General features: G+C 42.3%; 1 long non-coding RNA gene across 1 annotated transcript; it reads left to right on the plus strand.

The window, feature by feature from the left end:
• LOC309849293 lies at positions 1–23,410 on the plus strand. The gene is made up of 4 exons (XR_014303635.1): positions 1–153; positions 7,745–7,869; positions 22,165–22,330; positions 23,162–23,410. It is a non-coding gene; the product is annotated as an uncharacterized lncRNA (long non-coding RNA).
• Positions 23,411–24,736: the final 1,326 nt, after the last annotated feature.

Here is a 24,736-nt window from a genome sequence, read left to right on the forward strand (position 1 = left end):
TCCTGGCTACCAAGGCTCCCCCTGGCTGCTGGAGGAGAACAAGCTGGGGGGTAAAGGGGGTCCCCAGGAGACACAGCAGGAGGTGCTACGAAGACAGTACAGACAAGAAGAGATGCCCACAGAGCTGGAACTGCCCACTCTCTGGATAAACAGGTTAAAAGACTGGGGCACCCTTATCCCTTAATATTTGGTACACAAATGGTCTTCTAGAAGTATATCATTTTAATTATCTTTTTTAAAAACAAAAATTTGGGTTCCTACTATATATGCAGGATCATGTTATGTGGTTTATTTGGTTTGGGTTTTGGCTGGTGTGACTTTTTTGGTGCCTGCTTCCTTGCTTCTGACGATCTTGCCTTCCTTTTCCTTTCCTTTCCTTCCTTCCTTCTTCCTCTCCTCCTTCTCCTCCTTCTTCTTTACTTTTTCTTGTTTATTAGTAAAACGTACACACAGTAAAGTACTTAAATTTTGAGTACGTCGCTCAGTGTCCACCTGTTTAGTCACTATCCAGGCCAAAACATTAAACATTTCCATCACCCAGTGGCTTCCCGTGTGCCTCACCCGGCCCCACCCAGCTTCTGTGTCTTGATTTGTTGAGATTTAGGAATAGATCGCCAATATGTCTCAGGTCAGTCCATACAGACCTCCAAAATTATTTTCAGTTTTTGTATGGTATTCCATTTTATTTAATGGATGTTTCATCATTTCCATACCTGCTGGTATATTTAGATTCTTTCCAATTTTTAAGGTTTTGTAAATCACCCTGTAATGGCCATTCTCACAAATACATCTTATCTCAATTGTCTATTCCCTCCAGGAGGTAGGATTGCTGAATCAAAGGAATGCAGACTTTTTCAAAAAAAAAAAAAAAAGATTTTATTTATTTATTTGAGCGCAAGCAGGGGGGACAGCAGAGGGAGAAGCAGACTCCCTGCTGAGCAGGGAGCAGGATGCAGAACTCCATCCCAGGATCATGACCTGCATGGAAGGCAGATGTTTAACTGATTAAGCCACCCAGGTTTCCCTAATATTTTTGAAAGGAGGTTTCAGAGCCCTTTAGAGAGAGCATTTCAAAGAGACTGCTAGACAGATGAAGGGAGAGAAAGCACCACCTGCTCTTGTGGAGGGGCTCTTCAGATAGGGAGCGCAGGCTGAGGGAGCCACAGTGATAGCAGGCCTTTACACAGACACTTGTGAAACCAGCAACATTGTCATTGTCATTCCTATTATTGTTCCTGGTATTATTATCCTCATAGACAAATGAGAAAAAATTTAAAAGGGATAGAATTAGAGTTGACCAGTTGTCTCAAATGAAATACTCTGCCATTTACAGAGTCAGCACTTAAACCCAGATAGTCTGACTTGTGCCCCAGAGCTTTTTCCAGTTAAGCTGAGGGCCTTTGTTCACTTTTTATTTGTTTCCTCCTTTCTTCCCTGGTCTGTGATTTATTAGGTTCTAGGGTGAGTGGGTGTGAATGAACCTGGATTATCTTCCTGAGACAAGAAGGAAGACTTGGCTTGACTTCTCCAGTTAAGTCAGAAAAGTTCCCTATGGAAGTGAAAGTTCCCATCGACCAAAAGATGGTTTGAGTAACAAGGAATCTTACAGCATTGGATGGAAACACTTTAAAACTGTCTACATCTACAAATTCAAAAGGATACTAAAAACAGCAATGATAACACCGTTGTTGGTCACCTTCAGAGCTAGGGACCCACATTTTATTGTCAAGATTGGCAAATAAAAGAAAGAATTGGGTATTTATTTTTCCATTCCAGTATGAACTATTGTACTGGGTAACCAGAGAGGGACAAGCGGAGGCTTCTATTTACAAAGTATTCCAGCTAATAAATGAAGAAAACAAGGTAGAATATTAGCACTGTGTGACCCTTATATGGGCTCTAGTTAAGAAGTGTCAATGGCTGATAAATAAACAAAAAATAAGCAGACAGTGTGAAAGTACACACCACCACCTGTGAAGTATTCTTGCCCAAAATGTAAAGCTTAAATTTGATCCCACATCTAAATCTAACCACTGATTTTCTGAAAGTATAGGGGAAAGGGGAAACTTGCTAAGTGACATTACGTGGGGCAGCAGTGAGAAATGTTACCGGCTTTCTTCACCAAAAATTTGCAAAAAGAAAAAGAAATGGAAGGGAAGTTTATGGATTAAAAGAAAAATAAGTTGGTGAGTTTTATGTTGTACAAGTTATACCTCAATCACGCTGCTCTAAAAAACGAATTAAGAAGTTTATCAGCCAAGAGACATATAGATCTTTTTTGGATCCTAATTTGAAGAAGAAACTGCACACAAAAAAATTACAGTTCTGTGAGACAATCAAGAATTTGAACACTGTTCATTTGATAATATTAGGAAATTAATGTTTAAAATGATTTTAGGTGTAATGTTGGTATTACAGTTATATTTTAAAAGAAGAATCTTATCTCTTAGTGACACATACTTGAAATTTTTATGGATGAAATGATATTATTTTTAGGATTTGCTTCAGTATAATTGGGAGGGGGAGTAGGTGGGGTATAAATGGAACAAGACCTGCTCCTGGATGGTAATTGAAGAATTTGGATTTAATACATGGACAGTCATTGTACTATTCTGTGTTTGCGTATTTGAACATTTCATGATAAAAACTTTTTAAAAGTCAGTATTTAAGTATGCAAATATTTAAAAGAACACTTACCCAACTTTGTTTAAAAAATTTTTAAAAAGATTTTATTTATTTATTTGACAGAGTGAGACAAAGAGAAAGTGTGGGCAGAGGGAGAGAGAGAAGCAGATCCCCTGCTGAGCACAGAGCCCAGTGTGGGACTCGATCCCAGGACCCTGAGATCATGACCTGAGCTGAAGGCAGACATTTAACCAGCTGAGCCACCCAGGGGCCCCTGTTTTAAAAATGTTTTTAAAAATTAGAGAAAACCTAAGTGCAGAAAAGTTGATAGTCTTGGTGTCTCTGTGGGATGTAATACTGTGCTTCCGTTACAAATGGAGATGTTCACAATATGTTGTACATGATAAAGCAGCTTATCATAAAGGTAGTTGTAAATTTTTTTTATCATTTTGTTTTTTTCATCATGGTAAGTTTGATCTTTCATTCCCATCCTCTAGCTCCTCCTCCCCTCTCCCCTCTTGTAACCATCAGTTTGTTCCCTATAGTTAAGAGTCTGTGTCTTAGTTTGCCTCTGTCTCTCCTTTTTTGCTCCTTTTCTCATTTCTTTTGTTTCTTAAATTTCACATATGAATGTGATCATATGATATGATCAGTCTTTCCCTGACTGACTTATTTCTCTTTGCATAATACTCTCTAGCTTCATCCATGTCATTGTAAATGGCAAGATTTTATTCTTTTATATGGCTAAGTAATATTCATAGATAGATAGATAGACTTATCTATATATGTACCATCTCTTCTTTAACCATTTATCATCTTTTAACCAGTCCCTATTGATGGACATTTAGGTTTTTATGATTTTTCAGTATTATAAAAAATGCTGTGGTGAGCCTGGGTGGTTTAGTCAGTTAAGCATTTGACTCTTGATTTCAGTTCAGGTCATGATCTCAGGGTAATGTGATCAAGCCCCATGTCAGGCTCTGCACCGAGCGTGGGGACTGCTTCAGATTATCTCTCTCTCCCTCTACCTGTTCCCACTCTCTCTGTCTCTAAAAACAACAACAACAAAACACTGTAAAACATCTTTATGCATTCATTTTTACTTTGTGTTGTAAGTATTTCTGTAGGATAAATCCCTGGAAATGGGATTCCTGTGCATGCGACCTCATGTCATTGTAAAGTGTCTGTGCATTTGTTGTGTCTCATTCTCATTAGTTCCTTTTTATCCCACATTCCCTTCCATCATTAAATCCAGACCATGAGATATGCTTACTGCCTTTGAGAGGGCCGCAACTCAAAAGAGTTGAACGTACTAAGTCATCAGTTAATTTCATAAAGAAATGAATCACCAAACTGGACTTTTGATGCTCATGACAGAGACAGAAGCTTTGAAAGAAAATTCTTTCTGAGTTACCAAAACCTAGTACGAGAGCCAAACTTTCAAAGTTTATGCCATAAACAAATGATTCAGGAAAATTTGATGGTGATGTAAAAGCAAGTTGTTCTACCCAAGAGGAGATTAAAGGTCACTGGGTGAGGATGAACTTCAGAGAGATGAAGATAAGAATCATGGAGACACACTTTGATGGTGTCTCTGAAAAGCAGCCTCGTTCAGCCTGGATGAAAGCTAATAGTAGCCCTGGAAAACACTGAGGGGATGCCACAGCCCAGGGAAGCCATAAGGCTCTTTGTAGAGCCCCAAGCCCCAGGCCTCTTGAGTCACGAGAGCCTGGATGGGTGAGGCTCCTGAGCAGATGGCCTGAGGATAGCCTCATGTCATCCGGCACATCACAGCACATGAAAGGAATGTGGAGGTGGCTGAGAGAAGAGCCTTAACACAGCGACAAGGAGGACTCCAAAAACACGTACACTTGACCAATGACCACGTGGGACCAGGGCCATCTGTGCTAAGGGCTAGGAATAGAACAGTGAACAAGACTTACACAGGCCTTCCCTTCACAGAACTTGCAGACATCCATGGATGACACAAAATAGTTGGATAATTGTTACATGGGAATGTAACGTAATATATTGGAATGTACAGTTTCCTAGAGTAAATGGAAGACTTTATTTTTTTTTCAAAGAGTGTATTTATCCATTTGACAGAGAGAAAGAGAAAGTGAGAGAGGCACACAAGCAGGGGGAGTGGCAGAGGGAGAAGCAGGCTCCCCACCCAGCAAGAAGTCCGACGCGGGACTCGATTCCAGGACCCCGGGACCATGACCTGAGCCAAAGGCAGCGCCTAACAACTGAGCCACCCAGGCGCCTCTACACTGAGACTTTAAAAGGGAATAGAAACCTGCTGGGTACAAGGTGTGTAGGATGGTCTTCAAGCTGAGTGAACATTGTGCAAAGGCTCAGAGACAGGAGATAGAATATTTAGGAGCCTAGCTAGAGAGGCGAGTTATGACTGGTAGGTAGAAGGAACCAGTTTCCAAGAACCTAGACCACATTAATCAATTTGTATTTTGTCCTGAAGACACTGGGGAGCCATTGGGAGATAATCTATTTTTATCATCTATTTTTTCGAAGTTCCCTGCTTTATTAATTAACTAAATCTATAGCTAATTTTCTAATGAAAACTGTAAGATATAAAGTAATTATAAAATGTGGGAAACAGACAGCACCATGAGTTATTGTTAAAGCAAGAACCTCACATCATTTAAACTAAAACCCCCAAACCAATCAATTATTTAGGATACGATAATAATAATGTCACTGAGAGTTTAAGATGACTAAGAGGCACCAAATGGTTTGTAGCAGGGAGTGCTATCATTAGTTCTGTGTATTAAACAGAGCACTTGGGGATGCCTGGGTAGTTCAGTCAGTTAAGCACCTGCCTCTAGCTCGTGTTATGACCCCCGGCGTCCTGGGATCGGGTTTCCCATCAAGTTCCCTGCATTTCCCTCTACCCCTTCCCCCTGCTTGTGATCTCTCTCTCTCTCTTTATCTCTCTCTCTCTCTCTCAAATAAATAAAATGTTTATAAAAAAAAAAAAACAGCATACTTGGGCTGTTGTGTGGAGAATGGAATGTAGGGGTCCAACCTGGAAACAGGCAGAACAGGCAGGAGGGCCAGAGACCCAAACCAGGCTAGAAACTAGAGTAACCCTAGAGCCTTATTACCCAGGCCCTGATTTGCCTAAAACCTACCCAAGTTTGTGACTATTGTCATCTCTTGCCATCTGTTGGGGTGCCTTTCACTCTCAAACACAACCTGGTTTGGAGGCTCCAACAGTGGCAGTGGAGTTGGAGAGAAACCAGCTGGGATTTGAGAGCTCTTTGGGACATAGATTAAGCTTGGTGACGGGTCAGATGTAGGGGTGAGGCATGTTGTCTCCCAGGGCTGTGGCATGAGCAGTGGGTGGAGACACACAGTGCTTTTCAGAATATAAGGAGCACCTTGTACAGTGCTGGCTCCAAATCTCTTGGATTTGGTACTTCAGCAGCTTCCCACCTAAAGGGATGAGTAAGGGTTGTCTTTGGAGGGAAAGGGAGAGTTTTCCAGCAGAGAGAACAAATACAATAATACAGAGACAAAAGGCAAAATGTCACCTTTAGGGGCAAGTGCAAATATTTTGTTTTACAGTGGTAGGAGGTTTCTTGGTGTGAAGGGAAGAGGATGGGATAGTCAGGCTCTGGAGGATGGATTTTAGCAAGGGTCTGGATGTGCAGCCTGAGACTTGCCCATGACTCATTGTGGCTCTGTGTTAGATTCTCACACTGGACTGTAATTGGGAGGGTCATGTACAGTATCTTTAAAAAAAAGAAATCAGAGGAGGACTTCCCCTATCTCTTTTCTTCTTTTCTTTAGTAGGAAAACATCAACAACCAGAACCTTCACCAAAGATAGGATGACAGAGCTGTCCCACAAGCCTGGACCACTATACCTGGATTATTATATGAAAAAGAAAGGAACTTCTGTATTATTCAGGGCTTTGTTTTTCCAAATCTTTTCATTAGAGCAATCTAACCTGTGTACTAAAAAGCAATAGGTATTAATAAACTCATTTAGACATGTTGAATAGAGGTCCCTGCTCTCTGCTGATATGGTACCCTTGAATAATTTTAATCTCTCAGTTCCCAAAGTCCTGGACCCCCAGCTGAAAGCCTGGACTTTTGCTAAACAGTCTAGGGGGTGAGTTCCCCATTGAGAGCTCAGGGAAACCAGGAAACAGAAGGAAGAATCTAATGCTGAGAACTGGGTTGGAGGCCAGAATCAGTCAAATGGGGACCACCCTTCTAAGTGTCTATGGGTTTGCTGAGCCACATTGGGGGAGCCACTGTGGAAAACTGCTCAAGTTTGGGCCTCCCTGTTAAATTCAAAAGACAAATAATTATTAAGTAATGAATGGTGAATGGGCTTCAGGGAGCTCAGGAGAAAAGCACAGATACTCACAGATACCCACTCAGGGTATGTCCCTCCTGCGATGAAAGCCTCGGGGAATAAGAGTTTTCCTAAGGGCCCCAACTAGGTATACTCTATTTACTGGGCACAAACTGGATGCCTGGCAATGGATCAGGTATGAAGAAGTACAAAGTTGAATAAAACAATGCCCCTACCATCGAATAGCTAACATCACAGTGGGAAAACTGATGAAGAACTATAATGTGATCCCTAGGAAACTCCACATCTAGGGACAGCCCTTTCATTCCTCCTGATGCACTGATGGGAAGCATCCACTAATGGAATCCCACTCTTGCCTGGAGGGTTACCTACTGGGCTTGTGTGGGACTCAAAGATGAGATCACTACCCCACTCTACAGAAAAACCCACTTTTAGTGACAGTGCTGCTCATCTCTCAAATCCAAAGGAACATTGCACACAGTCAATACTGGTAGATATGTTGGCTCTGACTTCAGAGAGTTGTGTAAACAAACCCCTGCTCAATTGGAAACTAACCCTCTAATCTTTCCCTGCCCTTCTAACTCATTCAAGTATCAATTCTCAGAGTCTGAGTGTCTCACAAAAATATCTTCTAATGGATCTATCCCATGGTTTTGTTTACTTTGTTTATCAGAAGAACCTCCAATGGTATATTTTTATCCTTAATAGGGCTCCTTTAAGGCAGGTCAATCTTTCAATTCATTTTGGCTTACAGAATTTTTTCTTTTTTCAGAAGGTAGCCAGCCAGTTCGAAAGGCCAAGTTTCTGAGCATGGGGTGTAATTTGTATGGGTCACACCCAGGAGCAGCCTACATTACCAACGCTATGCTTCCATCCTTGGTACCTCCAACCATCAAGGTAAAAGATGTGAAATGCATTAAAAAACCATTTTCTCCCCTTCACTTGTAATGGATAACTAATAAGTGTAAAAAGGAGAAGGAGGATGCTTATAGAATTTTATGGATATATGTGCATAAAATGTATACATAGAAATAAATACATATACATAAAATGTGTATTTATATACATAGTCTGGCTTTGGTTTCAGAACAATGTCAGCTTCATAATATGAGTTGGGAAGTGTTCTATTTGCTGGAAAATTCATCTAGAGTTGATCTTATTTCTTCCTTAAATGGATGAAAGAATGCACAGGTGAAACCATATAGGCCAAGTAGACCTACAGTTTACTGTATGTATTAAAAACATCTCTTCTCTTTTAAGAGGTCTTTATAACCTCCCAAGTGAGTATGGTATTCATCTGCTTACTTAAACATTGACTGAGCTAGAAGTGCTGTGTGCTTTGGGCCCACAATGAAGATCTCCAACCTAACAGAACCCAACTGAAGTGACATGTGCTTAACTTCTGAGTCACCTTAAAAAGCTCTTTGGTCTTCAGATTGTTTGTTTTGGGGATGTCTTTGTTATGTAGTTTTATAAATGACATGCAGATTGGCTGAAAGCAGCTATAATTTGACACTCTATAATAGTTTAAAACCAGATGCCTGGCCAAAAAGCACATTAAGAGATGCTCAACATAGCTAATCATTAGGGAAATGCAAACCAAAACCACAATAAGCTATCACTTCACATCTATTCAGATGGTCACTATTAACCAAATAAGTAAATAAATAAAAACAAAAACAGAAAAGCCTGAGGAGCAGGTTTCAGACTTAGCAGGTGTCTAATGGCCTACAGACCTGTTCTCAAGGAATATAGGCTATAGACACCATCTTGGCACTTTTCTTCTGCCTTTCTCTTCTGGTATCTCCCAAAAAAGAGATTATACACTCACCCAAGGGCCCCAATTTTGTAATTGCAACCCAGAGGACACCTATATATCTCCTGGCTCTGGTGGCCAGTGGGGCTAATGATTGTTATAACTTCAAGACTGTATATATTTGTACACATTTAAAAGCTGATGACTGAGGGTCTTGCTTCCAATCAGCCTCAGTCTAGGTGCTAAGATCTTCCCCTTTGGGATACTGACAAGTCTGTGCACATATGTAACTACATGGAACTACTAAAAATATAATAGACCGCTTGGACAAAAACAAAGGTTTGAGAGACAATACAGACGTGGGGGAGGGTTGAACACAAGGTATATCTCCTGCACAAGGGCACTCCTTCATGATTGGGACAGAAATTGCAATTGCAATACCATAGAAATCAATACAGAGAATCAAGCAAAATGAAAAAAAATAGAGGAATATGTGCTACGGGGGGGGGGGGGGGAGAAAACTTAAGGGGAAAAAAAAAAAACACCTTAATGAAACAGAGATAATTTATCTGATAGACTTCAGAGTCATGGTCATAAAGATGCTCACCAAAATGGGGAGAAGAATAGATGAATAGAGTGAGGACTTCAACAAAGAGATAAAATATAAGAAAGTGCCAAAGAGAGGTCACAGAGTTGAAGAACACAATAACTGAAATGAAAAGTACAGTAGAGGGGTTCAACAGCAGACTAAATGAGGCAGAAGAAAGGATCAGTGAATGTAAAGACAAGGCAGTGGAACTCACCTGATCAGAGCAGCAAATAGGAAAAAGGATGGAAAAGAAAAAAAAAGAAGAAGAAGAAGAAGATAGCCCAAGGAACTTATGGGACAACATAAAACAGACTAAATTTGTATTATAGTGCTCCCAGAAGGAGAAGTAGAAAAGTGGGAAGAAATTTTATCTGAAGAAATAGTGGCTAAAAACTTCCCTACCCTGGTGGAGGAAAAAGACATCCAGAATGAGGAAGTCTAAAGAATTCCAACAAGAAAATCCACACCAAGACACATTATAGTTAAAATGTCAAAATGTCAAAAATTAAAGAAAAAGAATCCTAAAAGCAGCAAAAGAAAAAAAATAAATTGTTAACATACAAAGGAACTCCAATAAAACTATCAGCAAATTTTCTAGCAGAAACCATGAAGGCAGAGGGGATTGGCATGATACAGTCAAAGTGCTGAAAGAAAACACTTCCAACCAAAGAAACTATCAACCTAGCCTACCTGGCAAACATCATTTAGAATTGAAGGAGAGATAAATAATTTTACAGACAAGCAAAAGGTAAAGGACTAAATCAGACTTACAAGAAATGTTAAAGAGAATTCTTTAAGCTGAAAAGAAAATATGATAGTAACAAGAGCAGAGAAGAGAATAAGTCTCACTGAACAGGTAAATATATATAAAGTAGTGTACTAACCACATATAAAGCTAGGATGAAGGTCAAAAAATGAAGTAGTAAAAATAAGTATGATTATAATAACTAGTTACAGGATACAAGAGAAAAAGAGGTAAAATCTGACATTAAAAACAGAAAACGTGGGGAGAAATAGAGTAAAAATTTTGAGCTTTAGGGATATTTGTGGAAAATGGTCCCCTTTGAGATGGCATGGAAGCTTGGAGACCTCTTCCCATACCTTGCCCCATGCATCTCTTCCATCTGGCTGTTCCCGAGTTATCTCCTTTTATAATAGACCCATGATCCAATTGGTTATGTTATGGTGAGCTTCCTAGGAAAAGGTCACGAAGTATTGTAATGAAGCTTCCTTGTGTCTCCACAGTATGTCCAAATTGACCACTTGGAAAGCCCCAAAGGTTCTGACTCGTGACAGCTTCCAAGTGTCAGATTGGCAAAAGCTCTCCTCCATCTGGTGACTCAGGTATCTAGGTTCCTTCCATTTGTCATCTCAACTTTTGTAATATAGCATATCTGGATAGTCACCAACTTCTTGTACCCCAGAATTGCCTACTCTGGGACAAGGCTACTGCAGTGACTCTTGATGCCACACCATGTATCCCCCTCAGTCCACCTGGACTCACCTACAGTTTCTACCTGCATCTCCCTTTACTGCCCAAGGGTTTCCTCTGGTACCGAGGAGAACGGTGTCAGATGTTAACACCCAAGGCCAAACCCTCAACTACTGTGGCAGGAAAATCTCGAATAAATGGTCCAGCCTTCTTAACCTCCAGAGAGACCATTTAGAGATTTTATTTATTTATTTGAGAGAGTGAGTGAGTGACAGCACAAACAAAGGCAGAGGGAGAAGCAGATTCCCCACTGAGCAGGGAACCCAAGATGTGGCTTAACGCAGGGACTCTGAGATCACAACCTAAGTGGAAGGCAGACACTTAACCAACTGAGCAACCAGACACCCTGATGCTCTGGCAGTCCATAAGGAAATGTGTTTATCTTGAAAGCACCTGGCAGAGGTGGCATGGATGGAGCTGAGCTGCTAGAAAGACCCTATTTCTCAAACTCAGCTTTCTACATGGGAATTACTCCAAAGGAACCCTTATCAAGCAGACTTCCAGCTCTGGTGTAATCCATATTCTAAAGTGCCTGATGTTTCCATCATGAATCACCCCTTAGGAATGAAACATGGATATGCCAATGCCTTTGCCAAGAAGGGAACAAACTCTGTAATGTTCACCAATATCCTAGAAAGGAGCTGCTAGTAATAATCCTTCAGAATGTCCTACTGTATGTCAGATATTTGTGTGTGGACATTGTCACTTGTGCCTCATCACACTTCTATATCAAGAACAACAGTTGATATTCCCATATTTCAGAAGATAAACTGAGTTTGAGAGATTTTGACTTGGCTGGACAACTAAGGAGCAGAGGGCGTGAATACAGGGCTCAACATAATGACTCTCAGAATCTTAGATGAAAAGTTGATTTACTTCTGAATAGGAGTGCATTAAAATTTTTTTCTTAAGATTTATTTATTTATTTGAGAGAGAGAACACAATGGGGAGGGGCAGAGGGAGAGGGAGAGGGAGAGAGAATCTGAAGCAGACTCCACACTGAGTGTGGAACATAACATGGGGTTATGACCCATGATCTCTTATGGCCCTGAGATCACCACCTGAGCTTAACCAAGACTCAGCCACTCAACTGACTGAGCCACCCAGGTGCCCTACATTTGAAAAATTAGATTTTGATTATACAGTGGTAAATTTTCATTGTGGAAAAATTAGAAAATGTAAAAGAGCCAGAGAGGAAACTAAACATTGGTTAGACATAATCCCACAAGGCAAAGAGGAATTTATTTTCAATTTTGGATGTATTCTTCTTCTTTTCCATTAGCATTATGGATTTTTAACAACAATGAGTGAGAATATGTAAAATTTTGTTATGTGAATATATTATTATTTATTTAACAAAAAAATTTTGAGCTTTAGAATATGATCAAAATTAAGTTGTTACCAACTTAAATTATTATAAATATAAGTTCTTACATAAGCCTCATGATAAACACAAGGTAAAAACATATAGTAAACACACAAAAGATAAAGAGAAAGGAATCTAAACATACCACTAAAGAGAGTCATTGAGGGACACCTGGGTGTCTCAGTTGGTTAAATGGCTGACTTTGGCTCAGATCATAATCCCAGAGTCCTGGGATTGAGCCCCATGTCTGCTCACTGGGGAGTCTGATTCTTTCTCTCCCTCTGCCTGCCGCTCTGCCTGCTTGTGCTCTCTCTATTAAATAAATAAATAAAATCTTTAAAAAAATGAAAGTCATTGAGCCACAAAGTAAGGAAGCAAAAGAAGACCAGAGAGGAACTACAAAAACAGTCAGAAAACAATGAACAGAATGGCAAGAAATACATACCTATCAAAAAATGTTATATAAATGGACTAAAGTCTTCAATCAGAATACATAGAGTGTTTAGGCATTCATTGCCAGCAATGAATTCACTCTTTTTTTTTTTTTTAAATTGAAGTCTAGGGGTGCCTGGGTGGCTCAGCCATCAAGCTTATGCTTTTGGCTTGGGCCCTGATCCCAGGGTCTTAGTAGTCCCTCATTGGGGTCCCTGCTTAGCTGGAGGCCTGCTTCTTCCCACTCCTCCTGTTTGTGTTCCCTCTCTTGCTGTCTCTCTCTGTCAAATACATAAATAAAATCTTAAAAAAAAAAAAAAAAGAAAAGAAATCTTCCTTTTGTTGCTAATTTGGTAAGCATAGCAAAATGTTTACTAACAAACACAAGCGAGTCTCTAAATTTCTCTCTGACTACAATCCTGGACATTTCTCAAGATATATTTTTAACTAGAAAATAAAGAAATGTGATGCTTTAATATGATTTAGAAATTATAAAATGTGATGGGTCAAATTTGATTTAGAACATAAAGAAATGTGGTGTTTAGGCATGACTTCTTCTGGTTGCATGTTACAAAAAGCAAACCAGTAAAAGACCCCAGATCTAGTCACTTACAGACCTATAAAGGTACAGAATGAGGAGGATACATTTTAACCCGTTTCCTGAAGAAAGGGTCCTTGTAGGAGAAAGCTGACAAAAGTAATAAGGCCCAAGTATGTGAGACCAACCAGACCTCAGATTACACTTGAGTATGCTAACAGCCATAATGGGCTTGTCTGTGTGTACTCAGAGTGACAAATCACGTGAGAGTCTAAAATACTTGTAAACTTCCTGATTTATCCAAAGTATGCAGCAAGACATGGTCTGTGATGGGTGGGCTGCAGAGATGTGAGTGGCTGGCCACAACAGCCAGGGCCATCCCCAGCAGGTGGTCAAGCACAGGGGTGCGCTCACATCCAACAGCCTGGGAAGCTGGCACACTGCGTCCCGAAGCCCCTCCATAGTTCCTGAAGCTTCTGCCCCAACAGCCAAGGCTCCTCGCTGGTCAATCACCTTTACGCAATGGGAGGAAAGGGAGCTTTCCTCCAGATCCCTTACCGCCCCCTGCAGGAAAACCATCACAGTCACTGTACTATTTCGGGACAATTACCAGGAGCACAGAGATCAGAGGAGGGGTGCAGAGCTGGGTTTGTGCCATGTGAGCAATTTTATGTTGTCTCTGCAGAGCTTTGACTCTGCAATTAATTATCCCGAAACACCCAAATCCTGCCATTTTGACAGACTGACATCGTACAAGACAGTGGATCTTTCTATTCAACAACATGTTATTAAAGCTGATAAAAAGTCAAAACCATGCTCCCCAAACTGGACCCCCACGACCTTCATACCAAACACGTATCACTTACAAGCACTCACTAAGTGGCAGACACTGTTGTACGTGCTTTACCAATATCAAGTCATTAAATTTAGTCCTCTTGACAATCTCACAAGGCTGGGACAGAGTTGAAGCATCGCATTCAGAACCTGAGGCGAGATGAAAACGACAACGAACATCTGGCAGCCAAGACGGAACTGTGCAGGGGTTCCAAACAGGAAGGGCACCTTGGGTCTTCTCTTTCAGGATGTGGCAGGGTTGAGTGCTGGAGCTTAGAGCCCCTGAGTGAAGACATGCTCTGGGACAGCTCCTGTTGAACCATGTTGCTCCTTTTCTTCTTCTCAATAATCTTGAGAGTTTTATTATCCCAGTATAAGGGTGGAAAAGATTAGTTTTGAAGAGGGCGGGTAATTGGCCAGATTTACACGAGTGGTAGTGATGAAGTGATGCCTCCTGAATGGGCCGCCAGATGCCACACCCAAGGCTTCCATGTGTGTCCTTGTGTGTGGGGGAGAAGGGGTGAAGGTGAGAAGGACCTGATGTTCACAGCAAAAGCAGAAATCATGGTGCTATTTAACCGTCGTCACTGTTTTCTTTTTTCCACTTCACTCATTGCTGAATTTCTTCTCATTCCCACGTAGTGAATATCATGATCTTGATATAAGGATCATAAACAGATATATTTGTTCAAGTTTATTTAAGTCAATGCAAATAATGTTGAAAGAAGGAAGAATGGGAGCAAAATTAAAATGCCTGGGAATCTCATGTCTGCATTACCTGGATTTGGAGGACAGAGTATGGGAAATGAGCATCATATTTATTCACAGGCTAAAGATCTGGAAAATGCCACATTCGGCATTTCCTGTCACTGCCATGTCACTAAACTCAGCCCTGACCTGCTGGGACCACCACCTACTCTGGGAATGGAGATTATTGGCTGAACTTCCTGTTGGGAAGCAGAGCCCCTGCACCTGGCAGCTGCTCCTCAGGGCTGAGCCCTCCCCATATTTTTAGCGAGGGAATTCCAGCCTTGCCTTAACTCCATGGCAGGCCACCGGAGTGAATCTGGACTGAGGTCAAGACAGAGTCAAATGTTACTGAATATCTGTAATTACTGCTTGCCCCTTTGAATTACCTTTTCTTTTTTTTTTTTTAAAGATTTTATTTATTTGTTTGACAGACAGATCACAAGTAGACAGAGAGGCAGGCAGAGAGAGGAAGGGAAGCAGGCTCCTCGCTGAGCAGAGACCCCCTCCCCCCACCATGCAGGGCTCAATCCCAGGGTCCTGGGATCATGACCTGAGCCAAAGGCAGAGGCTTTAACCCACTTAGCCACCCAGGCGCCCCTTGAACTACCCTTTTAAACAGTAGCATATCTTTTATAGAAAATTCAAACCTAGAGTGGAACCCTCTGAAGATTCCCATTGGAGGTCATTCTATTTCTAAGGTTCTGATGACATCCTGGACTTAGCAATGACAGGTCATGTGTACGTGAAATTTGGAATGTAGACCAAATTCAGGGGATTTTCTACTTTGCTCCTCGTACAAAATGCATCTACAATAACCACCTTTGCTTTATATTTATTTTCCCATATGTTCTTAAATGTATTAGACAGGGCCAATTTGTCCTCACTCACTCATTCATACACACATAACTTCAACCAGCGTTTATTGAATGTTAGAACTCAGGCGCAAGCTGGGCCCTGGGACACAAGGGAAAAATACAGACCTATTGTCTTGGAAGAAGAAAGAAGAGAAATAACACTGGATAAATGTGAGTCAACTCTGTGTTACCGAGTTGGAAAGATAGAAGTGGTAACAAATAATTAAAATAGAATTTGTAAGATTAGAAGAGTAAAGACTTGGGGCTTGGAGAGGCTAACCAGAGCCTCTGTGACTTAAGATTCTGTGGGTACAGGAGGAAGGGGGAATGAAGTGTCCTTCAGATGGAGGCATCAGCTGGTACCTGCAAACATAGGCAATAGGTTCTCTTTTCTTTCTTTTAATTTGTTAAAAGATTTTTATTTACTTATGTGAGAGAGAGAGGGAGAAAGCACGAGGAGGCGGAGGGGAAAAGGGAGAAGCCGGCTCCTTGCTGAGCAAGGACCCTGATGTGAGACTCCATCCCAGGACCCTGGGATCATGACCTGAGCTGAAGGCAGATGCTTAACAGACTGAGCCGCCCAGGCACCCCAATAGGTTCTCTTTTCTAACTTTGCCTCTGCCATGTGCTCTGATACTATTCTTCCCTCCAATACACAGGTATCTCTCAAGTGTGAGGTGACTATTAACACAAATGACAAACAATTGAGCTAAATCTCAAGTAGAGTCTCAGTTTACTCAGTGAGCTTTGTTTTGCTTGTTTATCTAAAAATTTATTCATTTCTCGGGTGGCTAATGATTCATGTTAACAGGAGTTTGGGAGAGGTTGGTTCCCACCGTCCAGGAGGACTTGGAAGGGTTCAGGGCATCCGCGGAGGCAGTCACTGGAGAGGTGGTGGAAACAGCAAGAGAACTGGAGTTAGAAGTGGGGCGGGAAGATGGGCCTGCACGGCTGCCGTCTCATGGTCAGACTTGGACGGACGAGGAGCTGCTTCTCGTGGATGAGCCAGGGAAGTGGATTCTTGAGATGGAAACTGCTCCCGATGGAGATGCCATGAAGACTATTGAAATGACCACAAAGGATTTAGAATCTTACATCAACTTAGTGAGAAAGCAGCAGCAAGGTTCGAGAGGACGGACTCCAATTTTGAAAGAAGTTTTACTAAGGGTGAACTACTATCAAACAGCACGGTACAGAGAAATAGTTCACGAAAGGAAGATTCTATCAGTGTGGCAAACCTCATGGTTCTCTTACCTCAAGAAACTGCCGCAGCCACCCCAGCCTTCAGCAAACCCCACCCCAGTCAGTCAGCAGCCATCAACATGGAAGCAGGACCCTCCACTGCAAAAAAATCAGGACTTACTGAAAACTCTCAGGTGATGCTTAGCATTTCTTATCAATACAGTATTTTAAAATTAAGATACATATGTAATTTTTTTAGACATAATGCTATTGCACACTTAACAGACTACAATATAATATAAACATAACTTTTTTTTTAAGATTTTATTTATTTATTTGACAGAGAGAGATCACAAGTAGGCAGAGAGGCAGGCAGAGAGAGAGAGAGGAGGAAGTGGGCTCTCTGCTACAGTTGCGGGACTCAATCCCAGGACCCTGAGATCATGACCTGAGCGGAAGGCAGCGGCTTAACCCACTGAGCCACCCAGGCACCCTAAACATAACTTTTATATGCACTGGGAAGCCAAAAAAATTTTTGATTCAACTGATATGTGCTTTATTATAGTGGTCTGGAACTGAACCTGTAATATCTCGGAGGTCTGCCCATATATTCACTTGTTTGTTACCATTTCTTCCTTCAAAAGACCATAAAAGTGACTGGAACAGACTTTTTTTTTTTTCTGGTTTATTGAACACTCAGCCTGTACAGAGCCTGAAACTCAATAAATGTTCATTAATGTTTATTGATAAACCTAATTTTTGTTTTTTTTCTATCAGAATTTTTGTCTTTTTTTTATGAGTTCTTCACATAGTTAAGATATTAGCCTTTTGTCAATATGCTTTAAGTATTTTCTTAGAATACTTGTCTCCAGTTTTCTGTATGCATTTTCTTACGCTATTGATAATATATTTTGCATACTACATTATAGACTTTCCCAGCTTGTCATGACCATAAACGTTTTCTCGTATCTTTAAAAAATCCTTTAAAATCAGGGCTCCCGGTTGGTAGAAGCTGAAATCCGCTATGTCTGGGCATGTCTTCTGACCCAGAAAAATGTGCTGGATGATATGTATGAGAGAGAGGGAACTTCCTTTGAAACAGGGAAATCTGGGGGTGCCTGACTGGCTCAGTGAGTGGAGCGTGCAACTCTTGATCTCAGGGTTGTGATTTTGAGCTTCACATTGGGCATAGAGATTATTTAAATAAATACAACTTTAAAACAAAGCAAAGAATTCTGAGGAGAGGAGCCAGGTCCAAGGAGCTTGATTTACTATTTTTCACTCATTCTAAGGCATATTTCTTTTCTTTCATTTTAACACTCTGGATCAGGATGTATCTTACAATTGCTGGCATCTTACAATTACAGTTGGCAATGTTTTCCCTGTTAGTGGCCCATAGAATAACAATGTGCCTCACACCCGGTAAGTCTTAGGTTTGAGGAAATACTAAAGGAAGTCTGGGTCGCCTAAGGAGAGTGAGATTGACACCAGAGCAAGCAGTTCTTCCCTCTCTCCCAGCTAACTCTTTGCAAAATGGCCATGGACTCATTTTTAATTCAACGGTGAGGAGGGGATGGGGGATAAGAACTAAAAATGAAGGGCGTATTCCAAGTATGAGGGGACGACTGGCACACAAGAGGGATTGTGTGGATTTCCTTATACCATGGTGTGACATTTAGGGGGTTGGGGCAGGATGCACCTTGGCCTGGAACCTTCCTATACGTTGGCCTACAGGCAGTCAGGCTTATTGGTGATGCTTGGCCAAGCAGACCTCCTCATGGGAGTGTTGGAGACATTCTCTGGAAAGACTTGGGAGGTTGTAAATGGTACAGGTTCCCACCACCATCTTGCAGTCCCCTCAGTGACTAGGTCTCTCTTCTGGAGATTTGAACCTGGGTCACATTTGAACCTGATCCCTGGGGGCTGCTGACTTTGATTACAGTCTGGAAAAAATGAGATGGGTTAGATCTCGAGGAGAATCTACACTCCCTTAAAATGTATTAGCTCAAGAAGAGATTATTCAGGGCATCAAGCAAGGTGGAGTGAGTCTCCTCAGACATATAGGAAAGGCTGCTTCTCCTGGCAAGAAGTAATCAGTGGGGCTGATAGGTTCAGAGCATTCACATCCATCCAAATGCACCCAAATGCCCTCAGTACAATGCACAGGGTACTTCCCTTCAGCCATCAAGTCCCCCAAATTTATAGACCACGGCTGTGGATTCAATGTGTGTTGTAATTCTGAAATCCACAGGTTTGACCTTTGGGCCTTTTGGGGGTAGTTTACTGGTCCTGCAGCCATAAAAAACAAGTTTCTGTTAGAGTGGTTATTGAAAATCTCTGGTTTCCTGACTGTGACTTCAGTTGAAAATGACAAGTCCTAAGCATGAGATTTGAAGTTTTATTTGTTTATTTCAGAAAAAAGAGAGAGAAAGGCGGGAGAGGGAGAAAGGAAATCTCAAGCAGACTCACCCCTGAGCACAGAATCTGACGTGGTGTTCTATCCCACAACCGAGACCATGACCTGAGCCGAAATCAAGGGTCACCTGACTGACTGAGCCACCTCAGAACCCCTGAAGTTTTTTCTTTTTTTAAAAAAATTTTCTATATTTATTTGACACAGAGAGATGGTGAGAGAGCGAGCACAAGCAGGGGGAGCAGCAGAGGCAGAGGGAGACGCAGGCTCCTTGCCAAGCATGGAGCCCAGTGTGGGACTCAATTCCAGGACCCTGCATCATGACCTGAGCTGAAGGCAGACACTTAACAGACAGAGCCACCCAGACATCCCTGAAGTTTTTTTTGTTTGTTTGTTTGTTTTTTTATAAGCATTCCACGCAGCCACTCTGCAGCCCTTGTAAAGCAGCATTCCCACCACTGTGCCCCTCTCAGGGGCCACTGGCACTCAAAGCATTGTCTTCATGCCTGACACCCAGGGATATTGGCTGAATCACCCCCTGCAGGTACAGAGTCCCCGTGACCACTGAAATGCGGCCATCACCACCTTCCAACCCACTTAGCTTGGACAGTGACTCCCAGATCCCTACCTTCGAGGGGCATTTCCTGGAGCCACGTCTGGCACCAAATACTTCATCAGTCAGTGTCTTATCGAAAAAAGACACTATTCCAGATATTTTTTGAAAAATTTCTTTCTTTCTTTTGGAGAGAGTGAGCACATACCAGCAGCGGGGCCGCGGGGGAGGGAGCTGGAGGGAGCAGAGGAGAGGCAGAGAGAGAGAATCTCAAGCAGACTCTCTACCGAGCATGGAGTCCAATGTGGGGCTCCATCTCCACCTGAGATTGTGACCCAAGCCAAAGTCAAGAGTCTGATGTTTAATCAACTGAGCTACCCAGGCGCCCCCATCACAGGTATTTTAAGCAAAAAGGGATTTGATTTATGGAATCACATACTAAAAAAGATGATGGAAATTCTAAGAGAGCAAAAGTCAAGGGAAACAGACATTCGTTTTCAGATTGGTCCTGCCAGCGGTGGGGCAGAGACTTGGGAATCTGTGGCTGTTTGTTTCCTGATTAGGGAACTCCACCTAAGGTTAGGTTGGAGACCTAGCCGCAGCAGGAGGGGGCCTCCCTAAGGAGCCTCGTGGCCATGCAGAGCCTTGGCTGTCAGGATCCACACATCAGCCCACTGCTTCTGGGTCCCTTTGCCTTTCAAGTAGTGCATGAGTGCCTGTTGTGGGAGAATATAAACCCTAGAATGCAGAAGGCTAGGGTTTCTGGGATGTATGGTTTCCAGGCTTCTATGGAAGGTGCTGGTGATAAACAAGGATTGAAGATAAAAAGAGGGAGAGAAAGCTTCACTACGGCTTGCATACCCCGTAAAAATAACCTTTTTTATAATCAGGAACTCAGCTCTCTTAATTAGACTCTCTTCCTGTGGAAAGCTCCTGCCCGGCCCATGACCACTGTTTCTCAATGACTGACCCACAGGCCAACTGCTTCAGATCAACCAGGGAGCTCCTTGAGCCCCACACAAACCTACTAAGATATACTCCCTGGAAGTGAACTTTCTAGAAGCCTTAGGTATATTTACTGCTAACGCTGGGGGTGGTGGGTGCCCTCTGAGAGTCTTTTGTTTTCCTTCTAGCTGGGAAACCAAGATTTTGAGAGTTTATAACTTTTGAAAAGTCCACAGGACTCACTGACCATGTGTCTGTCCAGGTCCCAGAGCACTCCGCTTACCCAGAGTGGGCATGGGCTCTGTCCAGAGCCCTGCTGTCCATGGGCAGCTTGTGTTGTCAGAAGCAACTGGGGACAGTACAGGCCCTAGAGTCCTCCCAGACTGGCCCAGCCTCCCTGTAAGCCCCAGGGCATGTGTCTGAGTACAAAACAGGAAGTTCCCTTTGTCCTGAAGAATGACAAGTAGTCCACTGTAGGGTTCCGGTTGCTACCCAATCTCACCCAACCCATATCCTCAGTCGATATTATAAATTTACAGTTTCATACTTTTATACCTTAGCAGAGAATAAAATTAGGCTGACTTACAAACCAGATGGATATTAAAATTCTAAAGATGATGGGTATAAAGACAAATATACCGTTATAAATGCTCAAGACTTAGCCATTTTTTTTTTTTTAAGCACAGACAATTAAACTTTAAGTCCATAAAGAACAACAACAACAAAAACAGAGGCAAGTTATCTGGTCTACCAAAGTAGATGAAGCAAAAATTAGACCTGGGACTATGTCTTAGAAGTTCTTTGAACTTAGAACTATAGAAATAATGAAGAAGAGGCACCTGAGACACCGGTCACCTTGCAAAGAAATTCTCCAGCCTCTTGAATTCCAAATCTCCTGCTTCCCGAGTCAGAAGCATGAAGCCTGAGTAGTGATTCTCAGTCCTGGCTGCACATAGCAATCCCTTGGGAGCTCTTAGAGGTGCTGAGACCCAGGACTTTCCCTGGAGATTTTGGTTTCAGTGTGTGTACGTCTGGGTGCGTGTGTGTGTTTAAGTTTTCCAAGTGACTCTAATGTGTAGCCAGGATTGGAAACTTCCAATCTGGAGGTTTAAAAAAATACCACCTCCATGTAACACACCCATCACCATTGTTGAAATGATCCAGACGTCTCAATTGTTTTCCTGGTACTACTCTACTGTTACAGCACAGCCAGAAACATCCTGCTATTTCCTGACCCACAATGGTATCATCCTGGACGGATGCCAGGGAAAGTTTTCTTCACCTGGCCTGTCACTGACTCCCTGCTTGCCTCCTTTCGGAAGCCCGGGATTACGGCTGATCCTTGTTCCTGAAAGGCAGTGACTTTCCCTGGGCAAAGCCGTGTGTACACACTCATTCCTGTCTTCTCTTTTGGCCAGCCATTTTGAAATGCCTTCTGCATACAAGACAAGCCTACTCATTTGCCTTTTCTCTCTTTTCCTTGTTCAGAATTCAGGATTTTGAAAGAAACTGACTAATATATATATTCTCAGGAACTTGAATCGGTTGCCAAGAATGTGAGTCACACCCCCCATGAGAAGGATTCTCAGTGAGGGGAAAAATTTGCTCCTTCCACCATGACATCCTTTAACAGAGAACATTACCATTGCAATAGGTAAGCAAATGCTTCTATTTTGAGTGTTATGCCTCAATCCAGGACATCTCATATTTTGTAGTATGTCCTAACATTTAGTCTTGGAGTAAGACAATGTTATAACCAACTGTGTGATATTTGTGACATGGGCATGAACAAGAACACCCAGAGCTATTTTCTTTCTTGCTCAGAAGGAAGAATATGAAGTGGATAATTAACTCAGGGTGTTAGGGAGTAATGCGGGCCTAGTGAAGTTGGGGTCAATGCTTAAAATGCCCCAGGGGTACACTTAAGCAGACACTACCTTTTTGGCAGCCCTATGTTTGGAGCCTCTCTCTTTATTTCCCTCCATGCCAGGCTACCAAAGGGGCTAGAGGACACCAGTGGACACTGGTCTGGGGCTGCAGGTGGTGTGGGGGCAGGCCTGCTGGGTCCACTCTGGCAGCTGCATCTGTGGTCCCCCACACCAGTGCTGGGAGATGGTCCTGCCTACTCTGCCCGCCTGCCCGCCTCACTGAGCAGCTGCCCGTTTTCCAAACCTGACTCATCGGGCTTCTTGGGGGTGGTCCTGGGAGTTTTCTTTTTTTATTTTAAAGAGTTTATTTATTTATTTGACAGATAGAGATCACAAGTAGGCAGAGAGGCAAGCAGAGAGAGAGGAAGGGAAGCAGCCTCCCCGCTGAGCAGAGAGCCCTATTCGGACTCCATCCTAGGACCCTGGGATCATGACCTGAGCCGAAGGCAGAGGCTTTAACCCACTGAGTCACTCAGGCATCCCCTGGGAGTTTTCCAACTTCTTTTCAGTCAATTCCTTTTCTTCAATTGACTGGAGTCTTTTTTTTTTTTTTTTAGTTGCATAAGGCTCCCAACCACTGCAGTTTCCCATTCCAATCAAAATAAAGTTGAAACTCTTGCGGTAGCCTCCAACAGGTGACTCGGCTCCTGCCCACCTCCTCGGCCTTATCGGATTCCTTCCTCTGCTCTGTCCTCCCTGCTCCAGCCATCCTGGCTGCTTTTCATTCTCAGCCCCATGCCGGAGCTCATCTGCCTGGAACCCCATTTTCCAGAACTGCATATCGCTGCTCCTCTTGCCTCTATCAGTAGAACTCAAGAACCTACCGTCCCATGTATTCCTCTGTGAAGGTGTGTGTGTGTGAGTGCGTGTACGTGCGTCTTTGTTGGTATTCATTTATTTTCGGTCTCCTCTGCCCTATGGTCCCTGTCCACGAAGGCAGGGAAGTCATCCTTCACCGCTGTATGCTCAGTACCTAGGAGAGTGGTAAGTGTATCATGCAGTGAGTGCTCAGTAAATGATTGTTTACATTAGTGAATTGGTTTCCAGTGTCACATTACTTTTATTTGATTTTCACAATAATCCTGTGAAGGAAATGTGTGTCCTAGCGTATCCATTTTTTAGGGAGACCATGAGCCTTGGCTACAATCAGCAACAAAAAGGGGGAACTACTATGCTCCTATTAATTTAGATTTCATTACTTTTATATACCCTTACGGAAAACATCTGATCTTCTTTACACCATAACATACTTTACAAACATTTAAAAGACCCAGTGAACAGATACTACTTTTTCCTTCAAAATGGAAACTTCTTAGCAAAATACCTAAGCACTCATCCTAATGTAAATAAAAACAATGCCATTTGTATAAGCCATATGTTTTGGGACCTGCCCATTCATTAGATTAAAATAATGACAGCAGAGGGGTGCCTGGGTGGCTCAGTGGGTTAAGCCGCTGCCTTCGGCTCGGGTCATGATCTCAGGGTCCTGGGATTGAGCCCCGCATCGGGTTCTCTGCTCCGCAGGGAGCCTGCTTCCCTCTCTCTCTCTCTCTCTCTGCCTGCCTCTCTGCCTACTTGTGATCTCTGTCTGTCAAATAAATAAATAAAAATCTTTAAAAAAATAATGACAGCCGATATGGAAGGAAGTAAAGGGATTTGAAAACGAAGGGCAGGACCAGCACGGCTTGCTGATACATCGCACACAGAAGATGAGACATGAAAGGGAGGCATCCAGGCAGTCCTAACTAGGGAGAGTTAGTACCTGCACCTTGGCAGTAATTTGGGACTTTGGTCTGAATCATGACTTGGCGGATTCTTGGTTTTTGTTTGTTTGTTTTTTCATGACAGCAGGTAAGTTCTGAAGACCATCAAAACTCTCAGCTCTTGCCTTTGTGATCCTAATACTTTCCGTGTGGAAGAGATCTCATGTCAAATGCTTAGTTGCAAAAACAAGTAAGTGAAGGCTTTATATTAAAGCAATGGAATATTTTTTGCCCGATGATTTCAGATTGTAATGGTATTGACCTCACTTTAAACTGAGTGTCCTTATACTGGCATTATGATTATATAGGAGATCAAATAAATTTTGAGATACTTGTAACATTTAAAAAATACATGTATGTAAGTCACAG

The sequence above is a fragment of the Mustela nivalis genome, assembly GCF_964662115.1.
Source record: "Mustela nivalis genome assembly, chromosome: 15".
In the NCBI taxonomy this organism is placed as follows: Eukaryota; Metazoa; Chordata; class Mammalia; order Carnivora; family Mustelidae; genus Mustela; species Mustela nivalis.